The sequence below is a fragment of the Mustela nigripes genome, chromosome 13 (assembly GCF_022355385.1).
Source record: "Mustela nigripes isolate SB6536 chromosome 13, MUSNIG.SB6536, whole genome shotgun sequence".
In the NCBI taxonomy this organism is placed as follows: domain Eukaryota; kingdom Metazoa; phylum Chordata; class Mammalia; order Carnivora; family Mustelidae; genus Mustela; species Mustela nigripes.
The window spans coordinates 31,561,633-31,569,947 of NC_081569.1; positions in this window are offsets into that span (position 1 = coordinate 31,561,633).

The following is an 8,315-nucleotide window of genomic DNA, read 5'->3' on the forward strand; positions in this document are numbered from 1 at the left end:
GAACATGGATTGCTTGTGTAAGAGAAATGTGACTGGCCCTGGGGTAGGGAGCTGCCTGCACTGTCCTTCTGCTCCCGAGAGCAATAGGGTGCAGCCGCCCAGCCAGGCTGCTCACAGGCTGGGCAGCCAGTGTCTGCCCCTGGGGGAATCTTGTCAGTTGACTGCTGGGAATGAAACCCTGCGCAGCCTCCCCCACCCCCAACATGTGGTCTAAACACATACCCTCATGCTCAGTCTGCTCTCTTCCTTCCAAGTGCAGAGGTCACATAGACCTCTGAGGCTTCTGTGTATGGAAGAAGGCACTGTAGTAGCCCCAGGAAGTTCCGGGGAGCGGCAAGGGCTCCAGACTCACCCTAGTTACAGAGCAGCCATCCCCGGTGCATACTCACACACTTCCTTCCCCTAGAGCTTTTCTGCTTTGGGTTTCTCCTTAGTTCAGTTTCATACAACGATTATTTTAACCCACTGAGCCACCCAGGCACCCCGTCGTACAATGATTATTTTAATAATATTGAACATATATTGTGGTCTTGACCCTGTGGTAGGTGTTGCATTTGAAGGATTTGGTCCCTAGAGGTCCTGGTCCACTTCCCAGTATGTCAGCAGCTTCCACCCACCTCCTCCCATCTGTTTGCAGCCCAATAGCATATTCTCAAAGAATTAATGGCACAGCTGAAGCCATAAGAAGAGAACCCCTGAGGGCCAGGAGGTGGTCATGTGTTTCTGGAAGAGAGTCTTTGCACATGTGACCAGTTTTGCATAGGAAGAAATGGCTCCCTGTTGGGCCAGACTGCCCCTTGGTGGTTTCGTGTTCAGCAGCAATGATGCAGTCCAGAGGCTGGGGCAGTAGTAGACAGCAGCTGTTTTAGAAGGATTTCTTTGACCATTATTTAATTATTTTATCTGGCCCTGGGCTGAAAGGGCAGTGGAGAAGTCTCAGATGTTTCTTTCAGAAGGTTTCCAGTCTGATGGGTACAGAAACTTGGGGAAGAGAGGCTGAGAAGGCATCTGAGTAGAATCTGGTCCTTAAATGGCATCTTTCAGTTCCTTTATCACACTCCCTTGGGGACCTGGTTGGAGGTACACCAGCCTTGCCTTCTTGTGCCGTTTTTACAGGGACAAGGTGGGCATCTTCTATCTACAGATTCCTTTTGGTGATGGGGTCTCCATACAGCCCGGATTAGCCAAGCCTACGGCTCTGGCCTAGAGAGATACAAGCTAAGTCTCTACCATCTGTACTACCAAAGGAGCCCCCTTACCTGGGACCCTGAAATGCTACTCACTTCAAATGCCCCGGCTTCCTTCCTGATCATAACTAACACTGCTACTCTTTGAGATAATTTAAGTAAACTGATCAGACAGTTTGTTTCAATCAGGTGGGAAGAGGCTGTGAAAACACTGTTGCAGCAGTATGTTTCTATGATTTCTTATTCCCATTATAAACATTTTCTATAATGTTATTATTTTTACAATTAAAATAAATCTGTGTGGCCCAGTCAGGACTTCACTTGTGGAATGTGCTGTTCCCCAACCTCCACCATTGCCCCTGTGGGCCCACTGATCATGAGCACATTGACCTAAAGGTTCTCATCAGACCTGGAACTGCTGAGAGGTCACAGGCAGTGCGTGCAGCAACAGCCCAGTCTGTTCTAGTGCACAGAATCACGGCTTCTCCATCTCTACCTCCCCCGGGGCTGGGGATTTAGTGCCCCACCCTGCACAGGGCCAGACGGCTCCAGCCTGCTTATGTTCCCTGTGCACCACCAGGGGGCGAGGAAGTGCCCAGACTGATTCCTGATTCTTCATCTTAGTGCAGTGTTGGTGCTTTTCTCCTGTAAATCTTGTAAGGATGCAAAGCAGGCCCAATGGGGATAAAAGTAAAGGAGTGAATGGAGGCTGGGAGGACATGCAGTGACCCCTCTCCTTGGCAGGAATTGAGATCAAGTGCCAGATACTACCTCCTCCTGCCCTTGGAATCTAGGTGCACATCAGTGCCTTAGCACAGGGGTGGGAAAGCAGAGGACCTGAGAGCACAAGCACTCTGCAGTAGTAATGACGGGGAATAAATAGCAAGGGGGTTCAGAAAGCCGAACCTGGGAAAGGGTGGAAAAGGGGTCTGTGGACATAGACTGATTTAATTTATACTAATGTACATATACACACACGGTGGCAACATTACTGTACTCTAAAGTTTAGGTTTTTATCAACATCACTTGTAAGATTAATCAATACAGGCCATGACAGTTGTGTTTCATATAGTTTTTCCCACTAAGAAAATAAGTAGAAATTGGGTACTTTGTCTATTAAAATCATTCTGTATTTTTTCTTATAAATAAATAAACTCTGAAAATTTGAAAATTAGTATCCTTTTATTCTAAGTGTTAATAAATAAATGTATAACATACATATTAACCAATTTCAGTGAAATATTTACTTGTTGAATTTTTTCATTACTATTCACTCTGAATATAAATCTTCACAGTCCTCACAGTTGTTTTTAGAAATCCTTTTTGCAGCAGTCCCTGTGTGTGTATGTATGTTTTCCTGCATTTTTCAAAAAAAAAAAATTTAAAGTGAAAAAGTGCATCAGTCTACCTTATTTTCGCAGTAATTACTGTACTCTAACCACATCCATGTTATGTCTTCTCTACCACACTAACTACTTACATTTTTTCATTATTTCAAATGTTTCAAACAAATGGAAAAGTGTAGAGAATAAAATAATAGAGTATAACCACCACCCAAATTTATCACATCTCAGTAGTTATATTTGCTTCAGATTTTTTTAAAAGAGAGGAGATGTTATATATGTCCCCTTTCCCAGTCCCAGTCCCTTCCCAAAATAACCACTTTCTAGAATTTATTTTATTTAAAATAAATTGAGCTAGTAATCTAGCTCATTTCCTTTGGAGTATCTGATACTGATACTTAGCTGTGATTTTTCTTCATTGTTAATAATTTTTTTATAGCTCACTTTATAGCAAGTTACAGATGTTTTAAAAGGTACCCCCAAAAGAGGAGACGGTGTGTGTGTGTATGTGTGTGTGTGTGTGTGTGTGTGTGTGTGTGTGTGCATATACCAGCTGAAAGGCAGACACGGGCTGGGAAGAGGAGCATCTCTGCTGTGCTGGGGTGCTGCTGAATTGTAAGAGAAAGCATGTTGGAGGCATCTGGATAATCTATGATAAAAGAGAAGATGTTGAACATAAGAATTTTTAGAAAACTATGGATGTTTAGAGTCACGGAATTTGGAAATCTGAATGAAGATATTTGTGAAGATCCCTCTAGGCGAACAGAGCTGCTTCATTTTTATGTGCTTTCTGTGTCAAGCACTGTTAAAAGGACTTTATTGGACATTAACTTATTTAACCCTCGTCCTAACCAGTGAGTTAGGTATCAATATTCTCCTCACTTTTTATTTTATTTTTTTATTATCATCAGATAAGGAAACAAAGATTAAATGGTTACAGTTAGGCTGAGTCAGGATTTGTACCAGGCAATAAGAATCAAATATGGATCGCAGCTCACCTGGTTAATTCTACCTTACACTGTAGCCAGCTATTGGCCACTGCCCCACGCCGCACTCTTCCCTGCGCTTGGACACTACACTCAGGCACGCAGATAAAGCTGAGTACTCAGCAATATCTGGGCTTCAGTCCATTTCCTCTCGCCTTACTCTTCAGACCTTTTCCTTATGAGTGGTTCCTTTCTTTCTCTGCACAAACAGGCATAAATATGTTTTCTGCTTTCATTTTTCAGAATCGCTCCCATTGTCCAACTCACTTAAGGTATGCTAGTTTTCCCCTTCAAAATGGGATGTCTCTTGAGCTCTCAATCATTTCCTGACATTCTATCTGTGTTAGGACTCCTTTAGTTGCAAGGAAACAAACTGGTTTAAGCAAAAAAAGGCAAACATTGCCTCATGTAATTGCATACTTCATGTAACAGGAGTCAACAATTATATAATCCTAGGGGTACATCTAATAAAAATTATAACTTTATAGAGAAAATTATTAAATTTCTGAAAGACACAAGAAGACCCAGATGTAGGTAGGTAATATGTTCATGAGTGAGAAGATTCAAATTATAAGAATTTAAATATCTATAGATTCTGTGTGGTTCAAATTAAAATCCAAATTTTAGTTTTTATTCTACATTGTTCTAACAGGTAACAGTTTGTTCAAAAGAATAATAATGTATTTGGTTATTATATCTTATAAATGAAATAAAGTAATGTTATCAATAATGGGAGGGAAGAATTGGAAATACTCTTGCAAGGCTCTTGTACTACTTGTGAAGAAGTATAGTGTCATTTAAAAGTGGATTTGGATTAGTTGTAAATGTATTTCACAAAATCTAGGGCAACCGCTAAAAAGGTTAAGAAAGTGCAACTGATAAGCTAATAAAGGAGATAAAATAGAATCATAAAATGCCCAATTAAAACCATAAAAAGTAGGAAAATAGCGGAACACCAAAAATAGAAACAATGAAGAAGGGCAACAAATGAAAAACAGTAACAAATATGTTAGATAGTAATCTAGCTTTATCAATAATAACTTTAAATATGAATGGCCTAAATACACCAGTTAAGGGCAGCTGCGTGGCTCAGTTAAGTATCTGTCTTCAGCTCAGGTTGTGATCCCAGGATCCTGGGATGGAGTCCCATGTCAGGCTCCCTGCTCCATCTCCCTCTACCCCTCCTCCAGCTTGTTCTCTCTCTCACTCATATCTCTCTCAAAATCTTTAAAATTTTGCCAGGGACGATTAAAAATACAAGACGGAACTATATGTTGTTTATTTAAAAACTCACTTTAAATATAAAGACACAGATGGATTACAAGTAAAGGAATGGAAAAAGATGTACCAGGCTAACATTAATTGAAAGAAAAGCTGGGAAAGTGATACTAATTTCAGACAGAGCCAGCTTGAGAGCAAGCAAGATTATCAGGGAAGAAAGGGGGCAGTAGATGATGATAAAGGAGTCAGTTCCCCAAGAAAACAATCCTTAATGTGTGTGGCCTAACAATAAAGCATAAAAGTATATGAGGGAGGAATTTATGAAACTGCAAGGAGAAACTGACAGTTGGAATCTTCAACTTTCTCAGCTGAAGACTCAGTAACTGACAAATTCAGCACATAGAAAATTTGTAGTGACATAACATCATTTAACATAATTTAGCATCATCAGTCAAAGGGATCTATACATTCCCCTTGAGTTTACATGGAACAATCACCAAGACAGACCACATTCTGGGACTTAAAACATGCCTTAACAAATTTAAAAGTTGAAATCATACAATGTATGCTCTCAGACCACAATGGAATTAAACTAGAATCCAATAATAAATATAGCTCAAAATCCCAAAATATTTGAAAATAGAACAACAGAGTTCTAAGTTAACATACAGGTCAAGAGAAATTTTTTAAAATATTTTGAACTAAATGAGGGGTGCCTGGGTGGCTCAGTCAGTTAAGCAACTGACTCTCAATCGGGGTTGTGAGTTCAAGCCCTGCATTGGGTTCCACACTGGGCATGGAGCCTACTTAAAAAATTTTAAAAATACGTGTGTGTGTGTGTGTGTGCATTTTTAAAATTATTTTTTAAAAATTTTAAATTTTATATATTTATATATGTATATATATATATATATAATGAATATGAGAACACAACTTATCAAAATTTGTGAGATAGAAGAAAAGCAGTACTTAGGAACTTATAACACTGAATATAAGGAAAGATCTAAGATCAAACTTTCACCTTAGGAAACTAGAAAAAAATCTGAAGTAAGCAAAGAAAAGAAATAAGAATTAGGACAGAAATCAATGAATAGAAAAAACAAAAGTAGAGAAAATGAATAAACCAAAAGCTGCTTTTTTCAAAAGATCAATAAAATCAGTAAACCTCCAGCCGATCTAACCAAAGGGATGGGGGAAGACATACATTACTCTTAACAGAAATGAAAGAGGAGCCATCACTACTGACCCCATAGACATTAAAAGGATAATAAAGGAACATTATAGATAACTATTTGATAACGTAGATGAAATTAACTGGTTACCTGAAAGAAACAATCTACCAGAATTCTCATGAGGAGAACTAGATAATCTCAACAGGCCTATATATACTAAAGAAATTGAATCAATAATTAATATTGTTCCAAAATAGAAAGCACCAGGTCCAGATGGGTTCATCGGTGAATTTTACCATATATTTGAAGAACAAATTGACACCAATTCTCTACAATCTCTTTTGAAAGTAGAGGGCAGCATTATCCTAACACCAAAACCAGATAAATACGTTATAAGAAAGGAAAGCTACAAACCAATATCTCTCCTAAACATAGATGCAAAATACTCAACAAAATATTAGCAAATAAAATCCAACAATGTACACAAAGAATTCTACACCATAACCAAATGAGATTTACTCCAGGATGCAAAACTAGTTCTTCAACATTTGAGAATTAATTAATGCAATCCATTGTATCAACATGCTAAAGAAGAAAAATTACATGATCATATCAACACATACAGAAAAAGCGTTTGACAAAATCCAAAACCCATTTGTGATAAAACTCTCAGTAAACCAGGAACTGAGGGGAACTTTCTCAATTCAATTAAATTCCTCAACTTGATAAAGATGTCTACAAAAAACCTACAGCTACCATCATCCTTAATTATGAAAAGCTAGATGCTTTCCCCATAAAAGGAAGAAGGCAAGGATGTCCCCTTTCACTACTCCTGTTCAACACTGTACTAGAAGTCTTTGCTACTGCAGTAACAACAAGAAAAGGAAACAGATACACAGATTGTGAAGGAAGGAATAAAACTGCAGATGACATGATTGTCTATGAAGGAAATTTGAAACAATAAGCAAACTCCTATAAGCAATTATAGTAAGGTTTTAGGATGCAAGGCTAATATACAAATGTCAATTGCTATCCTATATATTGAAAATGAATAATTGGAATTTGACACTAAAACATGACACAATTTATATTAGCACTAAAAAATTAAATATGTACAAGAACAATACGAGGAAAATTAACAAAACTATGATGAAGAAATCAAAGAATATTTAACAGGTATTCCATGTTCCTGAATAGGAAAATTCAATATTGTTATCGGATCTTCCCAATGTGAACTAGAGATTAAATATAATCCCAGTCAAAATCCCAGCAAGTTATTTGATGGACATTTACAAACAAATTCAAAGTTTATATGGAAAGACCCAGAACAGCCAACACAATATTGAAAGAGAAGACCAAAGCTGGGAGGTCTGACAATGTTTAATTTCAAGACTTACTCTAGTCACCATAACCAAGATAGTTTGGCATTTGGTGAAAGAATAGACAAATAGATCAATGGAATGAAATAAAGAACCCAGGAAGACTAACACAATATGATCAATTGATCTTTAGTGAAGGAGTAAAGGCAACTTAATGGAGAAAGCATATTCTATTCAACAATGGTCCTGGAACAACCAGACACCCATACACCACCCCCCACAAAAAGGAACATCCAACGTTAGTTAATTATAATACAGCATATTAATAGAATAAAAGACCCATATTCTTGTCTCAATAGACACAGAAAAAGCACTGGACAAAATATACATACTTATAATAAAAGCCCTCAACCATATACTACTAGGAAGGAATTTCCACAACCTGATAAAGAATATCTTTCTAGGGGTGCCTGGGTGGCTCAGTGGGTTAAAGCCTCTGTCTGCAGCTCAGGTCATGATCTCAGGGTCCTGGGATCGAGCTCTCTGCTCTGCTCAGATCGGGCTCTCTGCTCTGCAGGGAGCCTGCTTCCTCCTCTCTCTCTGCCTGCCTCTCTGCCTACTTGTGATCTCTGCCTGTCAAATAAATAATTAAAATCTTTTTTTAAAAAAAGTGGATATTTTCCATATTTGAATAGGTTAAAAAATAAATGAGAAGGCAAATCATTTAAAAAGTCTTTTAAAAAATCTACAGTTGACATCATACTTAATGATGGAAGAGTAAATTATTTTTCCCTAATATTGGGAACAAAGCATGGACTTCCATTCTTGGCTTTTGTATTCAAGATTATAGTGGAGGAGAATCAAATGTTCCAGTTTTCTGAATTTTAAGAATTCAATTTTGGTAATGATTACTGCAGATGTGTGCTATAGACATTATGAATAATAATAATATAGCATATACTAAAAACAAAAGTGCCTAAGGTAGAATTTATATATCATAGTATCATCACTATGAGTAATGCCACTATGTAGGAGAAAAAACTCCCCTACCAGAGACCTGGATTCCATCAATATCTTTATATATATA